Source organism: Phyllopteryx taeniolatus, chromosome 22 (assembly GCF_024500385.1).
Source record: "Phyllopteryx taeniolatus isolate TA_2022b chromosome 22, UOR_Ptae_1.2, whole genome shotgun sequence".
In the NCBI taxonomy this organism is placed as follows: domain Eukaryota; kingdom Metazoa; phylum Chordata; class Actinopteri; order Syngnathiformes; family Syngnathidae; genus Phyllopteryx; species Phyllopteryx taeniolatus.
The window spans coordinates 2,658,555-2,683,134 of NC_084523.1; the positions used below are offsets into that span (position 1 = coordinate 2,658,555).

Sequence of the window (24,580 nt, forward strand, 5' to 3'; positions counted from 1 at the left end):
ATGTTTTCTATGGTAATGATGCTTCCACTCTGCCTTTGGACCACAAAGCTGCCTCGTGACTCCATCTTTTACGCCGGAAAGAGATTGTTGACGGCTCCATTAAGAGGTGCCGCAATCTTTCTTCCTTGGTTATGTTGGTGTAATTTGAGTCTAGGGATGGTTTGAATTTACTGGCTTAGACTAGCGGTGGGGGATGTGAAATGACCTTGATACAACGTCCAACGCGTGAGATCAACATAGGGCGGCACCAAGAAATAAGCGTGACATCGAAAAGCCGCCCAGTGCGATCATTAGCGCTGCAAGACCATCCACATTGTCTAATGACAAACTGCCTTGTTGTGCATTTTATCTTGATGGATCAGCTTGCATACCTAATGCCCTTTTTAAAGGGTGCATGGTCACAACCACAAATTCTTGTTTGTGTGTGGTTATAGAAACTGCCAATACGATACAAAAATGCAATATAACAGCACAAAAATGTGCCACATACAGTGAAGCTCTGCTATTGGGGGTGAGTGCGAGTAATTGATACCCACCCATAAAGGTTTGTAATTGGCTATAGATGCCACAAAATGGGGGCGAAGCCAATGATTTTGTTTTCTATTAGACAAGGCTAAGGCCTGACTCAACGATGCTCGTACCCTCACTTTAACATAGGGCCTCGTCACTAAGAGGCCACAAGATGGCGCCAAAGCAATATACAGTACGTCATATTAGATTTTTTATTTTATTTTTTTTCAGTGAACAACGGAGGATAGGTTCCACCCAAAAAATAAAAAAACACATCATATTCCCCATTGGTGCTGATTGTAAATGAAATAACGTGTGCAGATTGCAACAGAAAAAGTAGCTGGCCGGTTGTGAATTTGAAACGTGATCGGTTACAGAAACCGGCCGCTTGCTAGTTGAGATGAAGTTACATCGCCCAGCGCTGCTGATGCTGAAGGCGCTGGGCAGATGAGATTGATATAAAGGCTGACTGTAGTTTATCAGTAAAATGATGTATCGCTTTTATTTTCCACAATATTCACATCAACCACAATCGGGCAAGTCTCTCTTGCGCTTTGTGTGCTTTTTTTTCCCCATCACTACCATTGCTTCCACCCAACAAATGCACGGGACTTTCCCCGATTCCTAAACTTTGATCTCTTTTATACTTGGCTGACAGCTGCCTTTAACAATAGATGGGATAGATCTGTGACCCCTGCGGCTTGTATCTTTTGACATGTTTTTCACAGTGGGATTCGTGGCAGTAATTGCTTCCGAGGGGTCCCTAATCCATTTCGACACTGCGCATTTGACATCCAAAGCGGGGAAACATGATTATTTGACACACGGCCTCTTTTCATCTTTTGTATTTGTGATGACTCTGCTTATTTGGGCTCCCTTGGACTTTTTAATTTTTTTACTTCCATGTTCAGTCAACACACAATTTTTTTTCTATCAATGTGCGCGAAGATTCAAGTAAAAAATTCAAACTCCAATTAATAATACCAATTCATTTGTCGCATGAAGCCTGTCTCTTCTATTACAGTGTATGGGGATATAAACACTTGAATTAGAATTCCAATATCCTGTTTTGACTATATAAACATGAGTGCAGAGCGAAAATATCTTCCAAATAAAATGCCATTTTTGCAGAGTCAATGCAGCTGAGAATGTTTTGAGGCAAGCGCGACTGGAAGAAAGACAGACTCTTGGTCGCTCGTACCCTCACATGACTCGAGATTATGAAACCCGCTCAAAGAAACATCAGTCGTACTGCTGAATGTAAAACGGCTTCTCGCGCAGTCTCCCAGAATCTGCTCTTCAATGGGTCGTTGATGCTAAAATTAGCATGGAGTTTTTATCAGTGCTGTGAAACTCGAGCAGAAATCGTACAGGTCTTCAAAAGATGGAGATGTTGCCCGTGTTAGGTTGTGAATACTAATACATATTCTGATGTTCGATGTTTCATAGAGGACACAGGAACACGCGTGTTGAGAGCAAACCCTTTCTTGTATGGCTGGCAAACAGGTATGCGCCAGAATGCTCCTTTCGGACTTTATCAGCTGATTATCACGTAATAGTTAATGCACTGCCATACAAGAAAAGTGTTGATAAGCTACATGTGGTACAGACTGCAGTCATCGTTGCTTAGAACGGTTGCTTTCTGCATAACAATCATATGTGACCTCAGTCGTACAGTACGTCAGCTGAGGACTTCTCTGCCTATTTGTCCGATGCTAAAGTGACCCAGGTAAATTCGGCCACCGTTTGTTCTCCGTATATTTACGTAGATGTGCCTTTAGGTGACGGTAAACTTGAAAACCTTGGTTGAAAGCTGCTTGAATAATTCAAATATCCCCGGTAGTATGTACGGTCAGTCTTTGGAAACACATCATTGCGACTTCAAGCAACTGTCACGGAAAGCACGTGTAAATGTCAGTAGTCTGTAGAACACACCGTGGCGGACTTAAACTGAGCTGTCTTGGTATTGCATCCGGTCACTGTCGCACAGTGACAGTTTTGACGCGTCCAGAACAAAGCCATTGTTAATAGTAATGGCTGCATGGGTATGAACTCTCAGGTCACTTTTCAGGAGAATAGGAGCAGTCTTAAAAGTGGGAGTAAAGAATAATTATTCTTTCCCAGGCTGTCCCTTGCAGCTACTAGGCCAAAAGCCTAAAAGCCTCTGCAAAGAATGGATGCGCTCACACAACTTGTCTTCATTATAAGCGGATTGTCCAGATGTGCCACCTTAATCACCATATCCACATTTCTGCTTATTTAATCGAACTTTCCAAATTTCTGAGAAACAACCTCAAACTATTTGCATAGCTGATTCATTGTGACTTTAGCTGCTTGACAATCTCGTCTGCAGCTTTGTTTGTCGCCTCCCTCTGCTAAGTTAGATTAATAAATGAGATTTCATCGGAAGGCATAGCTGTGATTAAAGTGTGGGGGGGGGGGGGTGGAAAACAAAAGCATCTCCCTGACAATGCATGTTTTACAGCTCACCAACAGCCGCTCGAATTAAGTGATGCAAACACGCCAAATTGAATCAATTTGCCGCCTCTAAATGGATGTGATGCGCGGCGCCTGAATGCTCGAATGAATCGGAGAGAATTTCTGCGTTTAATAATGTTGTTTTTTGTTTGTGCCTTTCTTGTCCTCGCACACTTGATGAAGGTTCCAGAAGATGGGGCGTGAAGAGGATATCTGATAACAAGGCGCCGTCGCACGCTCCGGGAACGAAGCGACGGACCGAGCACGACGAGGGTTCGGGGCGGAGGTGAGTGGAGCATATCAAACGGATAAGTAGCCATTTGGAAAACGCGTGTTGCAAAGCCATGCGTGGAATTCCCCAAAAACCCTAAATAAGTACATCATCTCTTATAGACAGACATGCCTAAACGCTTGCAGATGTTTCCTAGGGACCTCGAGGTCTGCAGAGCAGGCAAAGGTGTACTCTGTCGTCGAAGTAATTGTGGCGTTGGCTTGACTTTTATGCTCTCAAAACAATGCGTTCCTATAGCTTTGCAAATGTGAAATGACTAACAAATCATAAAATCATACCTATATAATTATTGGCCAAATTAGCCATAATAAAAACTGCCATTAAGCTGTTCCAGCGCCCCCAAAACACCAACAAAAACTTCCGTGATACTAAAAATTGCACTGTGTAGTATTGTACTTTATAAACGTACAGTAATAAAATAAAATAACCAGTTTGTGCGTGCCTTAGCCACTAGGGGGCGGTATGTTACATACAGATATAATGCATATTAGATTTGATGACAAAACACACAGGACCGCCGCCACTGGAATAAACTGCAATAATATAGTAATAGTCGTTTTTTGCAGAGGCTAACGAATATATGCCCGTGAGCGTTCTTGTATGCTCTGTCTGCATGTGTTGCTACTGTTTGTTCAAGTCGAAATTGTTTGAAAGTTTTAAAACGTTGATACTAGTTTGGTTAGGCATTTTGTATTTTGAGCGAACAGATTAGTTTTTTGTAAGACAAAGTGATTGTTTGGTTCAAGACAAAGTTGTTTTAGTTTTACAGTAAACGTCACCTCAGAGTGGCAACAGACAGCTTGAAGCAAGACTTGTTCACGATTTGCCTTGTTGTTAAAGTTAGTCGCCTGTCCGTACGATGGCTCGTCTTGAAAAACTTGTCTAGACTTGTGGAGTCACTGGTATGTCGAGGTACCACTGAACAGATCTCAGGTTTCAATTGGAGGAAGTAAAAGTGAAGTTGTCGGTAAAATAAATAAGTACAGTGCAGATAATTGAAAACTTTAAGTACAAGAAGAAAGTATTTGCACTCGGTTACTTCCTGTCCGTTGACATATCGAGCTGGAGTTGCGCGGCCCGTCTGCAACGCAATGATCGCGGACTACGAAGCTTCCAACGGTGCGGACACATTGACGAACCTGTGATTAAATCAGGAGCGGCGACCACGTTGTTGACGACGATAGCGCTGTGGACGCTCATCAACGTCGGCGCCAATCTCAACGCCACGCGCTTTTCCGAGAAGCTGTCTCCGGTTGCTGATGGGGTGAATCAATTTGAACGAAAACCAAAGCGTTTATCATCAAACCGAGCGCTCACCTCGCGCCGACTTGTGAATAATTCTTTCCAAGTGTTCTGTTTTTGCTGTCAGTCAGAAGTGTGGCAACGAGTCTGCGTTTTCAGGCCGGCGCTCTGTCACGTACGCCGCGCCGTAAGCCGTTAAATACAAAAATGGGGTTTAAGTGAACACACACCCCGCTTGTCTTGCTCGCTTTGCGGGGTAATTCATCTCCCAAATCTGTGATTCTGTTATGCAGTCAAATTGACAAGTAATCCATTGCCCGTTGTCCTTGTTGTCAACATTAAGGTCGTTGCACATCGTGGCGTTGCGCGAACAACCGTGCAGCATTGCAAGAGGGGCGTGTACAGTATGAACATGTGAGCTCATAAGAGGAGTAGAGTCAAGCCCTGTTCATCGTGGGGGATGAGTTCCAGACCCACCCGCTATAGGTGAAAAGCTGCACTCTAGAGAGACCATATTAAAAAAAAAAAAAAAAAAAAAAAAGTTAGTTATACACCTCCCACATGCTTTGAACACATTTCTCTTCTTACATTTTTTTCTCTTCATACTGTCGGGTCAAGTTTGACCAATTTTGACATTTGACAGCAATAAAAAAAATACTCGTTTCACTGCAATGTATTGACTTTTACAGAATACATCAAAATTAAGATATGTAAGAATCATTCTCTTGTACAGGTGCTGCCAAGTTTGTGGTTGAATTTTCCCTGTGTAGCTCAAGGGATTTTTAATTTGCCAGAGTGTGTTGAATCAAGGAATACGGTGGTGATGTTGGCAGTCCTGAAAATGCACATCATACTGTGTTTTTAGGAGACAGTGGTCACAGAGTCTTCATGAAGAAGCTTGAAATCTTCCCAACTGTCTGCGTTATCACCACATTTCCACAGGTTCCTGCAGAAGCGTGCACCCTGTCGCTCTTTGAAGTGTCACGGGGCAATCCGGAAACGGTGAAAGAGTAAAACGCCAGAAGAATTAGCATACATACGAAACGTAAGGAACAGAAGTAATACAGAGGTCAGAGAGAGCCGTGACGCAGGCGTGGGATCTGGCAAAATATTGACCTGCAATTTTCTCTGAAACATTAAGGATGAATCATCCATTTATTGTCACGTAGGCTGCTAATACATTCTGAAAAGATCCATTGTTTGGAATTTGATGTCGACAATTCTGAGGATGTTTTTGTCCCGAGTCAAACTTTACCTGGAACATAGTATGGGTCTGGGTTATTAAGATCACGGCTGATAAATTGCATCTCCCTACTCATAACAGATTGCGCACCCTTTTGGCAACAGGTGTAAAAGTGGTGGAGACTGCCATATAAATGATTAAATTTGTTTTCACTTTAGGTAGCTCAAATGGTTTTAACCTTGGAAATTTTGGGAGATCACTGGAAATGCAAACTGAAATGATAGTATTGGAAGTGTTAGTGGAATTCCAAAAAAATAAACTCGCTCTCAGAATGTTTGGGAAGCCAGCAAGCACATAAAAGCAATGTTTTGATTTAACTCAGCTCGAATGTGTGGGTTTTGGATGTATCTGCTCATCCTGCGTAACATTGCGTTTAAACCTTGGGAGAGGCCAGCACCAATTGAACAGACGCAAGGGAAAGCAGTTGATGCAGTTTTATCATAGGTGATAGGCCATTACTTGTAAACGTATTTGAACACAAAAAAATACAAGCATAACAAGTTAGAAAATACTCTTTGCGTAAGATATGTGCTTTTAAGAGGTGGGGGCTCGTTGTAATGTCAACGCCTTTGCGTGAGTGTGTGGGCGTGAGCTGTGGGCAACGGCAGCTCCTGCTCGAGTGTGCTTGTTGGGTTTAGGTTTTACTCTTCTCCCGGTGTTCAATACATGGCTGAAAAGTGGATCGGCGACGGTGGCTCTCCTTTCCTACATGTGAGGTCATTGTCGTAAGGATAGGTTCCACAAAAAAAAGAAATAAAAATATCAACGATGAACCGTGTCAGAGCACTGGACTGTTTTACAATTGCGTGTCTGTTAACAAAAGAACTCAGTCGTCACCCTTAATCCCAGCACCTTCTCTGATTTATAATCGTCTTTTTTTTTGCTGAATCACACTAAATCCTTTGTTGCAGACTTTCAAAACTGCGCAGCACCTGTCAGGGCACTTTGCAAGCACTGCGGATGTAATACATGTTTTTCTTTTTCTTTCTTTTTCTTTTTTTTTTATACAAGTGCACTCAGGCTTTAAATAGATTACAGCTCATTATCCCCAATTACATTTCAGAATTCAGCTCGGAAATGGAGAGTAAAGGCTGCGCAAATGTCTTTCATGGCAATTTTACTGAGGTGCTCACTGGAGCTGCGAATGGGATTATTTGTCTTAATTAATACACTTGGGGACGCGGGGGGGGGGGGGGGGGGTGCTTAAATCAAGGTCAAGATCAAGATGTAAACAAAAAAAAAAATTTCCAACTAAGATGAGTTACATCAAATTTTGAACTCACATACAGCAATCCCCTAGAGCCCCGCCAATAGTGGAAAACCGCTCGTAATCCACAGCCAGTTCAAACTGAACTGCGGCAAAGTTGGAACAAAACCAAAACGTTCAAAAGGTGAAATCCTGCTCTCGGTTGGTGTGGCCTTTCTCATTGAGCTGTAGCAGTGACCCACCACTGTGATCTCATTTGTGACCCTGTTTTTATATGACACTTTAGAGCACAAACACATTACAGTATCGGGGCCGGTACACGTCAACCTACAGACAACAATAACCATAACTCACCATGCATGGAATGCTGTATGGTGAGCTATTGCTCAGCAGAGGACATAACTTGCTGTGTACGTCTATGCATCTGCAGGCAACTGTAAACGACGACGCCATAGGTAGCTGTATGTCTCTATATGGCTCCGCAGACAAAATTAAAGCAGACCAAGTTAGGGTAGTAGTAGTAGTAGTAGTAGTAGTAGTATTAAAGTAGAATTGCAACCAATGTTGAAAAACTTACCTTCAAAATTGCCGAAGTATGATGCAGTGTAAAAGTTAATAGCTCGAGTTGCGTCGTCGTTCACGGTAACTTTTGCTAATTCCGGAGTGAACTTTGTTGAGCTCGAGTCTACCATTGTTGTCACTGTTTATGTATCGGACATATATTTCGAAATATTAAAATGTTATTATTTCCTCATTTCGTCTTGTTCCCGGGAATACGAGCGATGGGGCGGCACCCTAGTGCCCCCTATTGGCCACCCGCCACCGCCTTACTGCTGCTTTACTATTAAAAAGATGTCTTGAATGCCTGTTAGTGCAATAGGTTTTTTTTTTTCTTCGTTTTATTTAAGACCTTGTCATACTTTGTTGAATTTCTCACCGTCCATCCGTAAAGCATCAGTAGGGTGAAATACACCCGAGCTCCTCTGTCGTCTCAAAGTGCCCGCGGCCACCTCGATGGCGCCGAACGTGCGCAGTAACATCTTGTCGTGTCCATCACCGCCGCGCCGCTCGATAAGTTACCTCGACGTGCGCACTTGACATAAACGAGCGCTGTTTTTATACCCTGTCAATAAAAGTGATTTACCAGGGAATCAATAAGACTCCTGCCTGTGCGCCGGCAGCAGACTGTCCTAAATTTATACCGCGTTTTTAGCTTTAACGTTTACTCAGGCCGTCATTGACTAAAACAGCAGCCATTTCCTGAAGATAACTTTTTGGATGACATTTACAGTAAAGAAATAAAACATATCCTTGTATGCTTGCAGAGATGATTTCTCATATGTGACACCACAAGTATCATAAATCAGAAGCATTGGAGGACACTCTCTGTCAGAAGTGTTACCACAGCATACCTTAATACCTATGTTAGTGTTAAAGGGAATTTCTCGTCTTATTTTTAATTAAAATTTTACATCGAGAGGGTGGGGGCGGGGGGGGGGGGGGGGGGGGGGGGGGGGGGGACGACGACCATCTGTTCTACCACTATTATCAATCAGTTTCCCTCGTTCCTCCCTGCTTTTTCCTCAATGGAATCCTCCTCTTTGCCGACGACATGGAATAACCATCATCTTCCACGCCAACGAGCCATGTCGTCAGACCGCCGGCTCCAAATGGTGGCACTTTATCTGTTGTAACAATGTAGGTTGGACAGGCAATGAGTGGGTGGGACCCTCCTAAGGATGTCTTGACCTCCATGGCCAGGAATTGTTGAAGCGTGGATGTTAGGTTGTTGCGTGGATAGCAACCACTAGGGGCACAAACGAGAGATTCCTGCAGGGAGATGTATATATCTTTTAGTAATTTCCATTTCCCTGAAAGCAAGTTGAGTATTTTTGCATCCATGTTTATCAGAGGAATTCAATGAAATGTCTTTGCTTGACAAGCAGGGTGGTCTCCGTCGGCCAGCCGCCCACACGCGACGGCATCTTACGGGACCGAAGTGACATTTGCTGGTAAATTTGCATGCTGCAGCTCATTAGCTAATTAGCAATCTACATAGCCCTCAGTATAGCACAGTTAACTTTGTCCTCAGGTGAAGGATTCTCCAGCGGCTTGTTTAACAAGCTTACGAACCGGATCGGACCAGTCTTTAAGTTACATTCGACTTCAGGAGGGCGCTAATATGCGGCAGAACTCAAGTCTTGCAATAATGTATTTACAGTAATTACAATCATGATTTTTTTAAAACTGCAAATAGGTTTCGGTGGATATGGGAAAACGGTTAAAGCCATAAATAGGCACATTTGCGAGTACCGAACCACGAATACGCTGAGGTTCGCTCTCACACAAACGTCACATCGGCTTGGGATGTCACGGTCAAGTTGAGTAGCTCGCCATTACCAGCGGATCAGCGATTGATTTCCTGCCAAAAGTGATCCAGACGTTTCTCTGCATCCTCTTAAGAAATTGACCACTCAATGTTCTTTTATCTTCCATCCGCTGTTGGCTGTCAGATGCGGGCCAACGCTAGCTAGTCCTCCGCTAACACGCTGGGTCGAAAGTGCAGTGTGTTTTGGCGGCAACTTGTGGCAGATGTCACAGAGAACGAAAATCCGCAAAGAGGTGAGTTTTTCAGCAAATAGTTGTTCATTAGATTACGGAGAAATCATATCAAGAGTAGCCGAGTTTGTGAATAGGCGAGGATTTACAGGACATGCTCTTTATTGGACAGCGATGACATAATTTTGATGACTTGCGCAATACATTTTCCAAAGCTAAAATGCGATTTCAACGCCGAAACGCCATCTTTCGTCAACGCCACGTTTTACTTTCCCGCTATCCTCTCGCAGCAGCACGAACATTTCCGTCACCGATAAAAGTCATTGTTGCGCAGCCCACTCTTAATCTGAGGCCTGCTTCTGTCGCCGATGACAGAGGAAAGCATAAAGCATCCCTCGCAGTGATGGAGCGCCCCCGATGCTTTTATTAGCCCGCTGGGAAAAGGCACCGCTCGTCACGTGCTGTCCGCCTCTGCTATAACGCAGTGTGGTTCTCAACTACTTTGGGCATCAGAATTGGACACACAATAAAACATTCAGACAAATTATGACTTAACATGCTGTTATGCGAGTCAGAAAGGAGAGGGGGTATTTTCCTCATTTACCTTTTTCATCGATGTCGGCTAGCTTATGATTTGCTTTGTACTTCGACGACAACCAAAGGACTTCGTGGAGTGCGAAAATGCGTGCTAACCTTCGAAAATGCCGATTTGTTGCTAAAAGCCAGCGGTGGGGAGAGTAGCGGCTGCCAAAAGCTCCGCGGGCCAAACCGAAGAGAAGTCGTCGCCATCTGGGCCACCCGAGGCGAGGCTGAAAACAACTCCCGGCGCCATCACTGAATCCCCCACATTCCCCCCTAATCTTTTTATGTACTCATTTTGTCTCCAAACTCACGAAACTCCCGCTATCCTGACCCCTGGTCTCATTCCTTGTTCCTCTCCTTCATTAACCGCATCCGAAAGTAGCAGTACAAATATGAGTTCAAAGTACGGGTGCAACTCCTTTGCTTAAAGGTAAAATAGTACAGACGCTGAAAGTGAAAATACATTTTACTGTCAATTACTGTATGTCCAATTCACTACTCATTTTCATAACTTGACACAATGGAAAAAAAAAGTGCAGTAGAAAGTGCAGATATTTAAAAATGTAAGGAGTAAAAATAAAAATGTCAAATATTCAAGTAGAAATACTGTGCCTGTAAAAATATGCTTGCACGACATTATCGATTTCATACTTAGACTCCAGATGCAGAGACTAACCGATTTGAAGTTCCTGCCGGTGCTCACGACTTAAAGCGAAAGCTCCTATAGCAGGACGCTGCAAAATGTGACTTCCACTTTATTTTTTTCCCCCTCACAAGTTCAAATCAGTTTGTCGACTTTGCCGAGCTGGAGGAGAAGGCGGTGTGCTGCGTGGAAATAAGAATTGGACTTTTTGAAAATATATTTGTTTAAATGGCTTGCAGTCTTAATGCAAGAGGGATGCATTTTTTTGTATCTTATTTCTCCCGATTTAAATGGGATAACAGTGGCAAGGATAGATATTTTTAGTTGGCGATGGGGGGAACAGATGTCTGTTTAAATGTCATGTTTGTCGCCGAGGCTGCGCTGACATTTCCGTCCCAGACTTTCACCTCTCGGATTTGTTTCGCCGTGACTCATTTAGCAGAACCCGGTAGCGTCAGAGCTGTAGTTATGAATAAATATGATCTAATTGATAGCTGACCTCTCACATTAACAAGCAAATGGGACCAAAACAGTGGCGGAGGCAAGATTTAACCGTTTGTTTATGCATCCAAATCATCTTTTTACCCTCTTCCCATGTAAAAGCGCCTTGGGTGCGCGTGCATATGCAGTCGGGACAGCTGGTGGCCGCGAATATTGATAATGGCATCGGGGACGCTCGGCTTCTTGTCTTATTAATCACACCAGGCTGAGCGGTGACCTTTCCCCGAGCCCGCTGCTTCGGGCTCAGCCGTATCCCTCGCTTCCTCCCGCGCGGCCCCTCGTTCCTCACGGGAGTAGGAGGCCGACATCACTCACCCGGCGTCCGCTAACGTCAGCCCCGAGCCCGGCCGCGGCGGCTCACCGGCCCTGCCCGGTGCCCCGGACGCCGCCCGCGATGACAGAGACATTGATCATTCGGGAAGCAAGCGTTGTCCGGTGGTGGCCGGGTTGGGGGGGTGCAGACCGCTGGTGCGTGTGCGTGTGTGCGCGTGTCGTAATATAACACCGATCGTGACTGGTGAGCCTAATTACAACTCACATCTGGGCCCTAATCAGCAAATCAAGACCCATTATTGATCAAGGATCAACTGGCCTTGAGCTGCTCTCCGATTGGCTGAGAGCAAGCACACGGGCTGCCGGGTGACAACTAATTACTCATTCAGAAAACTCACATGAATCAGTTTATTAGTGCTAAACGCTAACTCGGCACATTGGTAATTTGGATGCAATGAAGAGAAATGAAGAGATGAGGTCACATTTATCTTTACAATCATTTCGGGTCTGCAGAGGCCCGTTTTGGTAAAGCGACACAATCGTGTTGTTGCGAAAAAATGAAAATACAGTGAACCTCTGCGATCGGTAGAAATAAAAACCACGTTGAGTATTTAAAACAACCCCATACTGTTACTTTGCCTTTACGAATGCTAGTTTAATGCTAACACATAACGGGAAAGGACATAGACTGGCCAACGAATAGCGTCTGCGTGACGGCGTTATTATGCGTTAAGGAACGGACATTTGAACAAACAGTGCAGCGACGTGTAGACGGACGATGCAAGTCTCCTTTTGGCTCAGGATGTATAATAATAGTCAAAAGCTTATAGTCTCGATCCTTTCCGAAAAACAACTACTAACCCAGTGACTTACAGTACCGTCGTTGTAAAAATCTGCACGCTATATTATACTGCCGCCCGGCGATCAAGTTGCTGGCAAAAGGAGCCGCAATGAATTCCAAATGCACAAACTGTTTGTTTACATTCTGTGATGACTGTGTTTTTAGTACAATATTAGAAAGTGCTATTTTCCTTATTCAAAATATTTTTTGTGGCAGGCTGGAACAAATGAATGTCATTTCCATTCATTTCAATGGGGAGCGCTGATTTGGAATACACGTCTTGAGTTGTGAGTGTGTTCACAGAACGGATTGAACTTGTATCTTAAGGCACCACTGTAAATGAAATCTGCGTGTAATTGACCCCCGACCTGTAAATGCTAGAGGACTACTATTGTATAGATGGAGCTCCTCAACTCACTTTGACAGTTGCTTGACAAGAAGATACCACCAGATGATCACAAAGCCAAACTTTTTGCTGTGGTCCTAGCACAAAACAGGTGATTGCCAAACCCTAAATATGAGGGGGGGGGGTCATCGTTTTTTTGTTTCTGATGCTCGAGTATAAATATAGTCGGGTTATCTTGGTAAAATGACATCCTGATAGGCATATTCTTGTAATCTCTCTCTACACATGAAATAAACAAACCTAATTTCAAGTCTGTTTTAATTGAGCGATATTAACTGATTAAATACCACCAGGGCAATTTAATAGCTCCGTTGATTGCAAAATTGGAGCTCACTCGTTGAGAATCAAAACACTTCCCGTAAAGTTGCTCAAGATATGTAGGAAATCAAATTGGAGTGGAATTCGTCATATGAACAGTACCCTGCCAGAAATTGCTGTTTGGAAAGATGTGCTGATATAAGATACATCAATTAAACATGGATATCTATTTTGTCACTTTTTTGGGGGGGGGGGGGGAATATTAAAAAAAAAAAAAAAAGAAAAATGGGCGTTTGACGCCATCTGCCCTTTCTCGGAATGCAGTCTGACACACATAACATACGAGCAAAACAATATATCAATGTGTGTTTCCCCCCCCGCATTGGTGATTCATGCAACGATGACAGAAAAAGCAATATCGTGTGGAGGAATCTGCTCGGCCAGCCCCTTCTAAACGAGGACAACAGAAAGGCATCAAAGTGTGCGTTGAGGATGCACCAGCAACATTAGCCAAAATAATTGAATTAAAATTATTCCAGGATAAAAGGGTGAGGGTGGAAGATTGCAAATCAGCACTTATATTTGCGGAAGAACAAGCGCGCAATTTCAATTCGTCTTTAACGACCGCTTTCGGCACCCTTCTTGCGGTCCGTTAACGAGGAGTCGCTTGTTGATTTGGTCCTCCGAGAACAAATGACTTCAATTTTGTAATAATGATTTCTGAGGTTTGGCCCTGATGACTTTGCCTTGCTTGTAATAAACTTTTCTGCTGTAATTTATTTATGGCTGTTCTCCGCTCCTATTGTCACTCAGACACGTCAAAAGGCTTTTCCATCATTGTTTACACGTCGAATCGGCTCGTTAAATCCGTCTTCGGCGAGGACCGAAGCGCGCACGTGATCTATGCGCGTTTACCTACGTTGCGTATCGATGAGTGTTTAGAGAACACATTTCCTTGACGGCACCCGAGCAATACAGATTTGCCAATTAACCTCGATGTCACTGTAATTACCGAGTCACATCAGTAAAATGAATTAATTTCCCAAAAGGACTCTGCAACAAAATAACCTCCTCTCTTTCCGATGAGAGCCAATATGGTGTCTGATAATTAGGGTAGGCAAAAGCGAGCGGCTGCCATATTTCTATCCGCGGTTGTGCGTATTGTGCCACTAGGGGGAAGGCCGCCGATCTGCCTCCTTCCTGTTACGGCGCGCCGCGGCCGTCGCGTTGTGCGACGAAACCGACTTGTCACCGCTCGCCGCTTCAATTAGTATGTAAATTGTTAATAAAAACATCGGAAGCTCGGCGGGTTTCCTCAAATGAACTCCAGACATGTCGTGAAAAGTGTAGAAAAACTCGATTAAGATCTTCGGGGTCCCTCGTGTGAGCCAAACGGTCTCCGACGTGGCATCAATCATATTAAGATATAATTAAAGTTTCAATCTCGTTAGGTGTATGATTGATGTTTTGTTTAATCAGTTCGATAATTCAGACTGGGCGCATTAATTAGCGATAATGAATCAATTTAAAATGCGCTAAGGTTTACGACGCATACGTTTAGATAGCGAGGGCGTGGCGGACTCCTCCCCCCCCGTCAAAATGATTCATTCGCTAAAAAATCTACAAAAGCACTTTTGGAACTGCGGCAAATGTTTGTCTATGTGAAAATTTTGACAAAAAGTCAAAACCGTTTTAAAATGAGTGCGTTACGATGTTTTCAGGAGAAAACACGACTTTACCGAAAATAGGAATCTCACAGGATGCTTAAAGGAATTGCATTGTGTTGCGTCATTCCCCGTTTTGAGCTTCGTGGTTTAACATCTTGTAACAGGTCTGCAGTTAAGGCAATCTAAAATAGTTGCAGTTATTTTTCTTAAATGCGTTGCAAAATAATGGCAATAAACAAGCCGAATAAAAATAAGTTTGTTTCTCAGCATTCACAAGTGTTTAGGGAGGCATCCAGACCCAAAAAAACAATTAGCAGTGTTTTTGCGCCTAAAGCCATTCTTGTTATTCTTTTGTAAACCTTTAATAGTTAGAAAAAGACACAAAGCACTGTCCCTTACATTTTTGCATTCAGGGCTACGGGGTACTGAATAATCTGAATGTACGATGGTACGATGTCATTATTTTAGTAAAACCACTAGCTAGTTATTATAATAGACACTAGCAGACGTGTACACGGAAGCTAAAGAACGGACTGCGGCTGAATAACATCAGTCAGTGGAGTGGACACAGCCAGCAGGAAGCGTCGAGTCAATTAGGCACCAACAGAAGCCGTCAGCCCGCATTTTCATAAACGGAAAATGCGTTAAGCGAGACTTGACCAAAGTCACAGGCTGACCCTTGCCCTCCCTCGGCTCCACATCATTATACCTGAGAGTGCCCCCCCCCGGGTCTGCGGTCCAGCCAGTCTCGGGTGGCGTCGGCGGTCTAATTGCTTTTCTCATACCCTAAAGAAACGGCTCTGCTCGTGCAGCGTTAATTTGTATTTCTGTGCGCGCGCGCATTGCGGGAGGTCAATCGAGAGACTGATGTCCCTACTCGCCGTGTGACCCGGGTCACTTCACACCGTGGGAGCGTGCCGGTGTACGTGAAGGTGCGAGTCGGCGTCGGGCCGTCCGGCGTGGATGGGCTACGCGTACTTTCCCACCTCAGTGCATCGTGCCCTCGTCGTCAGCGGAAAGTCGGGGAATGTTTTACCAACAATGAGCAAAAAGGTGCTTCCGCTTGGTAAAATGTGCCTTCAGTCAAAACACGTAACCACGATCCTTACAACAAGTAACAGTACGTTATTCCTTTAACAAATAAAAAAAATGGTCATGTTTTTTAGCGAAAATTAAAGTAGTTGCTTAAAAAAAAAAAAAAAGTCTGTCGCAAAAGTTGCTAAATATAGCGATCACCTCTCTAAGTCGGCCATACCGACACCACCGACAACCAACAATAGGAGCAATTTCCGCTCACATGTTTGCAAGTAACACTTGAAAGAACCACTGCAATATACATGCCGGGCCACTAGCTGGCAATGCGTTTTCAATCCCCTTTGTAAACTAACAAGTTGAAACCAAGTGTAATGACCTCGTATATGGAGATCACAGTTTGGCACAAAAGTCATATTTAATACTTTTTTCAATATTCATCCAAAGACACAAGGAGATGCTGTTTTACGATCATATTCATTTTATGAACGAGCCGCTATGCTAATTCGCACTTTTATCCCCTTGATTGCGCCCTCGCAAAAGCAGAATCTGTAACGTGGCATTTTGAAATGAAGTCCATTTGGAGCACAGTTGATGATCGTGACATTTATTTGTTTTTCTGAGCGGTGATGAAATTAGGCGGCGTCGAAGATGCGAGAACAAGCCAGCAGCGACGGCTCGAGTAAAGGACCGTGCGCAGTGTACTGTAAAACGACGAGTGACTCCGCTGTGAATTGGGCGGCTTTTTATGAAATAGCGAGGCGGCGGTGTTGATGTAGGAGGCCAATTAAAATAAGAAACGGAAGCCCCACTTTTCCAGTTAATGGACACACGCAGAAAAAATATTGACCTAGAATCTCTTTTATTGAGGAAATAAAAAGATGTCAAATGTTTACCGTCCCTGAAATGACACGTGTAAATTTTAATTAAAAAAAACCGCAATCTGGGTAGGAAAAAAATAAAGAAGAGACAATTTGTGAGATGATTTTAAACCATTGAAGCCAAACATTGTAATGTTTACACTAGCATTAACTAGTGAGGAAAAATGTCACATCTTCCACACAGTGTGCAAGATAACGGTGTCACGTGCATTGCTGTTTTTGGGAAAAGAACGCATTTCCGCGCATTTGTATTCCAGTATTGCCCACCGATCCACTAGATCGGCCGCCGCTGGGCAACATTGAAGATTTTCTGACTTAATTTTTTGCGATGATATCAATCATAGACAAAATCATTAGCACGATAGCATAATAGCTTGCAACTGTGTTAACGAGATGCCGATGTTAAAAGGTCAATGTAGCATGACATCAGATAGGCTTCCCCCGTATGAGAGTTGACGGAATGTGAAATGAACGAAGTCACGGCGGCGTAACGATCGGAGGGCTCGTCCGACACAAAACAACCGAAAAAAGCCCGAGCGCGCTTGTGTGGGTTTTGTGGAAATCCCGCAGAGTCCCGCACGCGTCTGAAGTAGGACGGGGACCAAACGGAGACAAGTCCCGCGTGAACAAACATGGGCACAAACGGATTGTATGAAAGGGACGCAGGAGGTGTACAAATTGATTGTTGTAAATAGAGGCTGTGACTCCAATTAAATACGCTTCCAAAAACACGATTTTTGGCCGGTTGTCACATATTTTGAGCTCGAACGCAATTGAAGCGCGCGTAAGGCGGCGGCGGCGCTCTCGAGGGAGACAGATGGGACGGACGTCCACCAACCCCCCGTCCTTTCTCTCCGCGTGACTCGCCGCCGCAGTCTGCGGCCCGTTTTAGTGCCAGAGCGTTTCGCGTCCTCGCACGCAAAACTACTCTTTCATTAATCATCTGCATGTGTAAATTAGGCATGAAAAGAGAGTATTTGGAGCATAAAAACTTGGAATGCGGTCTTTAACCACGTCCCGCGGTCATAAATTGGACGATGGAGGGAAGTTAACGAGCTTCTGTCTGTTTCAGGACCGAACGGCCCCGCCGAAGCGGAAATGTCACCGGCGCTCGCTCGATGCGTCTGTGACGCGTTTTGCTATCGGTCGTGATTCTTTGCCGTCGTTCGTAGTTCCAACGTAGCAGTTTAATAGTTTGTAAGAAAATTCAGATACTTTTAAACTTTTGTAATTTTTCGGTCACTTGTTCTTTTAAAGTGTATCGGGTTACCTTGACTTTGAATGGTTTACCTTACAAGTCCGGTTTAAAAAATAAAAAATAAAAAAAAAAACCAAAAAAAGAAAGTGGTCATTTGTAAGCGCTCGAGCTCTGAAAAGAAACTGCAACAAAGAACGTCTTTCTTTTACATGTGGTGGACTTCACCTATCGTGGCCTTGTGCAAGATAGCTTTGAAAATGAATGAAGTTCCTCTTCTCTCTGAGGTTTATTCTCCACACAAAGCTTTTATCGGCGTATTATCTGCTTCCGTTCATATTGAAATCCCAACTTTATTTATCTTAGTTGCGGCCCGATAAGACTGTTTGAGCACTGCGCCTCACCCCTAAGATTAACATTTCACCAAGCGGCTTATTAGAGCAATTCATCAAATCAGTGGGCATTGCTGATTAAATCAACTCGGTAATAAACGGAATGATCTAAAGGCTTCTGACACCCCGGGTCCTCGCAGCCCACCTGCCTGATTAGGAGGCAATTTATCCCATAGCTTTCCACACAGCCTCGCCTTTTAATTGGGGCAGGAATGAGAACGTCATACTGTTTTCCTGACGGCACATCCCGCAGGGTCTCGATGAAAGATCTCGGAGCATCAATTTAGCTCCACGATGAGACGATCGGCCTGTTAACGGACCCGTTTTGTATTTATTTATTTTTTTTAGAGCGCTTTGCCACAGGACAATGCGTTGCAGTAGTACAAACAATTGAAGAGGTTGTAGCTTATGATCCATGAGAGCCAAGTAAAAAAAAAAAAAAAAAACAAAATCAATACAAGCTACATTTTTTCCCCCCAATTCAAATAAATCTTTTCTTCCTTTTCCATGACAATGTTATTCATTTGCTCCAATGTCCTTTTAACTGTGAGTGTCTATTTGTCCCAAAATTGACATTTGTCTGTGTTTTAGTGACTTACTGTGAAGTTAAGAATGGGCGAGTATCGATACCAGGTATTGGTATCACGCCGGTACCAGCGTTATTTCAAGTGTCCTTGTGAATGCTGCCAATGCCGGACACCAATTACTTAAGCCATAAAAAAAATCTGCCATCGTCCTCCTCGCAGTAGCTAAACTAAAGTGACAAATTGCTGAATCATGTGTGTCAGAAAGAAATAGGTCTTTGTTCACAATTACATCGTTGAATCAAAATGTTGTATCAAAAGTACTGGTATCGGTGAGTACTCGGTACCGGTATCGGTCTGAAAAAAGAAGCGGTACGGAACATCCCAACTCGACTTTACACCGATCTGTTCGGCTTTATCGGTATCGGCCGATAATTAGCATTTTATGGCGATCGGCTTTGTCGTTCGCCGAGCCGATCAACGACGTCATCGGTCGCCTCCGCAAAGGACATTTACTCCGTCGCCATCGTGTACAGTATATTTGACTCCAAAAGCTAGTTTATTTTTAGCCTTGTCGCATCTTTTGATGCAGTACTGTAGATATCCGACCGCCAACTGTTATCTAAAAAAAATAAAAATAATAATTGTTGGCGGTGTGGGACAGACAACACGTAATGCCAGGATCAGACTACGACAAATTCGGTCTGTCACGATCGCACTGTCAGACTACTGCAATAAAATCTTGTATTCCACCGCATCCCGTCTTTTACGATCACTGGATTTGATCTTGTCAACTCAAACGCGACCGGATAAATTCGTTCCGATGGCGACAACAGCAATGGATCGTCGTCTGTATTACAAGAACAAACGCGCGCCGGTGGTCACCGGTGCTCGGGAGAAGACTTTCATACAAGGCTCGCTTGAGGTATGTTCGCGTACTTTTAATACGATACGGCTCGCAAGCAGGCAACAAAATGTCAGGTAGCCTTGCAAGCTAGCGCTAGCACTAACAGTTGTATGTAAACATGCTGCCGTTGTGTCGAATCATCCTCTGAAGTTTCGGTGTGGGTGAAGTAATGTAATTGCAATAAAGTAATTCCAGTAAATTAGCGCCCGTTATTTCTGTCATGTTGTAATGTTGTTTTGACCCGACTAGTTAGAATACATGAACGGAATGGAGAATACTTTTGAAGATACTCTGTATACACTACATAAGTATATACAGTAAATGAAGAAGTCATTTAAATAGACACATTGCTACATCTTGCGATCGGATCGGCGATCGGTTATCGTCTTTTTTAAATCGCTTATCGGCCCCAAAAATCCTGATAGCGGAAGGCCTAATCCTAATTTGTCGCGCTACTATCGGCAAATTTAGCAATATCCTCCAGGTTGAGTATAAAATGTAAATAATAACAGTAGTTCAGTAAATAGTACAATCACAACTAATAGTTTTGTAAAAAAAAATGTAATCATACACCCACTTTTAACTTACTAAACAAAACCAATTGTACGCAGCTTTAAAGCAATGCAATTTTGTATGGGGCCAACTGTTATTTGAAGGAAGAGTTCCAAGGAGAAGGTTTATCCTTGTGCAGTTCGAAACAAATCCCCCTAAAAGTCCTAATAAGAAAATTATGCAAACCATAAAATTACACTTTAACCCTTAACTAAACAACAAAAACAAAATTTACATCCAAACCACACATGTAAGAACAATAATGCGTTGACGCCGACGCTCGCTTTGTGTCTTTGCTAGACGCCCAATTTAAACCTGGCATAATTTGTCACGGGTTACACATCTATCCCCGTGCACTGCTTTGTTTTTCAATCATTTGTCTTTGTTTACCACATAATCACACTCTAAACCGGCTAAATCGGTGGCTCCTCCACTCTGAATGCAGATGAGCCGCTCTATAGGGTGACGCATACACTAATCCTCCGTTCTGTGTCCGCTTGTTGTTTTTAAAAATTCTGCCGTGCGCTCGCTGGCTAATTCCTACCGTGGCGCGATTGTACATCTCTCGGCGAGGACGTAAGAAGTGCAGAATGTTGACGAAAGAGACCCGGCGAACATCAGATGGCTCGCTATGAATAGTCAATTAACTGTGACTTGTTCCAGCAATGACTAGCGAATGAGGGGAGGAGAGGATGGCTGTCGGAGGGGGAAAAAGCCCTCCATTATCTCGCAGCTAATTATCTAGCCACTGTTATTTCCATTTGCCAGATAGTTTGTGATTAAAGGGTTGGGTCAATCAAAGAGATAACAGGGATTAGAAGCAGGAGGACGAGAGCGGAAGAGAAAGTGGGAGAAAGAGCCGGCAGGGCGACGGCTCCTTTGGATCTTAGGTGCTCTTTTAACAAAAGCGCTGCCAAAAAGATATTGCTCATTAGCGTGGGTATTTCCTGGAACAGCGGGCCGAAAGTGATCGCGGTACCGTTGAACGGCGAGTGCAATATTAACTGCGTTTGCACCGGTCACGCTAACACAAAGTAGGAGGCTCTGTTTGGATTCTTAGTTTGTCAGCAGGACTTTGCTAAAAGTACAGAAAATCCAAACGGTCAGCTCAAAAGCCAATCAAGAATCCACCAAAAGATCAGCTCGTGTCGCAGCGGTACCTTGCCGTACTAGCAGAGGTGGGTAGTAACGCGCCACATTTACTCAAGTAACATTTTCGATACTGTACTTGTCAGAGTACTTTAAATGCAAATGTACTTTAAACCTTTTACTTGAGTATTTATGCAAAGGATCGATAGTTTTACTCCGTCACAATGATCGGCATGCCGTCCGCTACTTTTATTGATCCATTCTCGCGTGCGCGCGTCTATTTTTAGACTCCATCTTCGACTTCCGCAAAGGGCGCCCGTTGCGGCAATCAGTCATTTGACTCCAATTCACCAATCAGACGACACGAGGCAGTCACATGACCGCGCCCGTAGGCTTTGCGAGCCAATCAAAATGACTCATTTTGGGGAAAAAAACAAAATAGCAGCGCGAGCGCATTTACTTTCGACTCCAAAAACAACAGCTTTGTCATGCGGCTCTTAAATTGTGACTGCCCAAGCTTGGATATTTCAGCCCACTTCTAAGTTGAGAAAACATGTTACGGTAAGTAAGAGTCAGTCTGTTCAGCAAACAGCTTCTTCATGAATTTAAGCAAATAGCGTTTCTGTAGCGCCCAATGCATGCGTTGTTGGTTTTTGGGCAGTTAAAAATTTAAATGGTGGCAGGTGTGTGTTGAATCCCATATATTATTAGTCTTCAATTTTATTTGATGTCCATGCTCTGATTAAAAAAAAAAAAAAAAAATCATAATAATTCCAGAAGTTACTCATAAGTTACTATTGTGTTTTTTTCATTTTGTACTTTCTTACTCTTAAATATTTGAATGACTTCTTTTTACTTGAGTCATTATTTGAAAGTAACAGTACTCTTACTTGAGTACAATATTTGGCTGCTCTACCCACCTCTGCTTACTAGTGTCCCAATTTAAGTTTTTTTGAGTTACAAGCTGTCGTTTGGTTGATGTACTGGTATTAATTTATTAAATTTTTTGTAATATATTTTTGCTTTGTTTTTGCGAGCCAAAATTTAAGGTCCGAGCAAATGTGTGTGTGTGTATATATATATATATATATATGTGTGTGTGTGTATATATATATATATATATATATGTGTGTGTGTGTGTGTATATATATATATATGTGTGTGTGTATATATATATATATATATATATATATATATATATATATATACATACACACCGTTCTAGTGGGCTCAGGCCTAATGACAGCTCTTATATTGTGCAGTTTAAAGAGATATAGAAAAGTAATACACAACATTAAACAAGCTGCAATTGTGCTATCCATGCAAAGTTGAATGTGGACTTAGAGCAGATGCTGGCTCATAAATGGAGGGAACTACTCGAGACACTGCATGGAATATTAATGACCCATATCACACCCAGCCATGGGAAAAAAAAGATACACCCTCCAACAATAATGCAGTGTTTGCTGGAGGAACTACAAGGGGAGAATTGCATTGGGAGAAATCTGAGTAATCTGCAGGGGAGGACACGCCCCCTTTGTATATAAATGCTCACGGAGACACCCGACCTCTGAAGGCTTGGAAGGACAATTATTTCTTTTACAATTAAAGCTAAAATGCTAAACATTATGTTAAGGAAGCCAGATATTTTAACTTCTGTTTTAATGTCTCGCGGAGAGTCAAAAAGGTTGTTAGATAGCACGGTAAAATTCTGTCACGTAAAGTGAAGATGAATTGCCAACAATGAGTTTGTCGAAGCATCTGTTGGATGTGTGTTGTGCATATTTGCCCCGCTTGTGTTGGGTGCGAGCTGGCCACTGGGGTGTAAAAAAAAAAAAAAAAAAAAAAAAAAACACAAAAAAAAACAAGTTGACCGACCAGCTGCTCCAGTTTCTATAATTACAAGGGGTGGAGGGGGGATGGGGGGGTAGAGAGTGAAGTTGTGCATCAAAATTGTTTGAGAATCTTTGATTTTTTTTTGTGATTATCATCCTCAGAAGTATGACTTAAAAACAATTCTGCCAAAAAAGGTTTGCTGCAGTCATTTTGTGTAATGCAAAACACAGGCCCCCCAGGAATATATAAGCAAGCTTTGTTCTTCAACTTGAAAATGAAAGTTGAGGCAAAGAGAAGGGGGCGGGGGACGGGGGAGAGAGAGGAGAAGAAGAACAGGTACATTGTAAAAGTATGCCGACTAATTGAGACAAACGCACAGCGGGAGAGGAGCGTGAGAGAGACAGCGGTGAATTTATCGAGCCCGTCTTTTGCCCTTTTTCCTCAGCTTGCCTCGTTTTGTTGAAATCCACTACCTTGCTCTTTTTTTCTCTCCCTAGTTTGAATAGCAACACAAAGCATCGCGTCTCTCTCTCTTTGCGCACATTTAGAATCTGTAAATCATGTTTGGCAAACCACACCATTTTGCAGGACAAATCATACGGGAGGCTTTTCTGGGTGTTACACAAAATGAATTAGTTATTAGTTGAAGCTAAGCACGACATTTTGGAGGGAAGAAACCCAAAACATTACTGCCAGTACGCTGAACTCCATGTGTAGTTCCAATCAAAATGATGTTTACACTTTTGAGTCACGACAGTAGACAAACAGTTGTCATGTAAATGTCAACGCGCATGGCGGAAATATCTGTATCTGTATACGGCTCGCTCTGTGCGCTAAAAAGTCACTCCGTGCGGTGACCTCGTCAGTCGCGCTGCAGATGTTGACGACGGGCGAGTGTCACGGCTGATCCGGGTTCAAAGGTCGCACGCGCTCAGCTGGAATTCGCCAACCCAGCGGCAAAAAGGACATTTATTTACGGCCATCGCATCACCATCAGCTTTCCCGCGACGTTATGAACGCTTTGACATCAGAGGCCGTCTGTGTGAACTTTTCATTTGTGACCCGATACAGAACCGCTTTGGTTTCTGGTGAAAGGCAGTCCATCTCTTCTCGCGCCCCCACGAATAACCACAGTATCAAAAGGGTTCCGGCAAAAGCTCGGTCATACGGCTCGAGTAGAATTAACGATCACCTCCGCCAAGGGCATCGCGTCCGCACCTACATCAGTCACTCGATTAGCCGGATGACTCAAAAACCGCCGGACTGGCACCAGCTAAGAAAGATCGTAGTGTACAGTGTATGTGGGGCACGGTGACAAATTGCATCTTTTTCCAATGCCGTGGAAAAAAAACGTTTTCTTTTTTTTGCAGGATTAATGTTTAAGGTCATAAAACATATGTAAATATCAGACAAAGATAACCCAAGTAAAAATGAAACGGCGATGGAATCGGGAAGAACAACTATCGAAAG

The 24,580-nt window shown here is 43.4% G+C and overlaps 1 protein-coding gene across 7 annotated transcripts in view; it reads left to right on the top strand.

The window, feature by feature from the left end:
• Positions 1 to 24,580, top strand: part of brd1a (bromodomain containing 1a) — a 114,442-nt gene that overhangs the window by 72,318 nt on the left and 17,544 nt on the right. For 6 of the 7 annotated variants that reach the window (XR_009786318.1, XR_009786321.1, XR_009786319.1 and 3 more), the window contains one exon: positions 3,172 to 3,274. The gene's annotated coding sequence lies outside the window, so the exon portion shown is untranslated. Of the gene's footprint in view, positions 1 to 3,171; positions 3,275 to 5,387; positions 5,901 to 24,580 lie in introns of those variants that run through there. The other variant, XR_009786320.1, reaches the window with a different exon arrangement.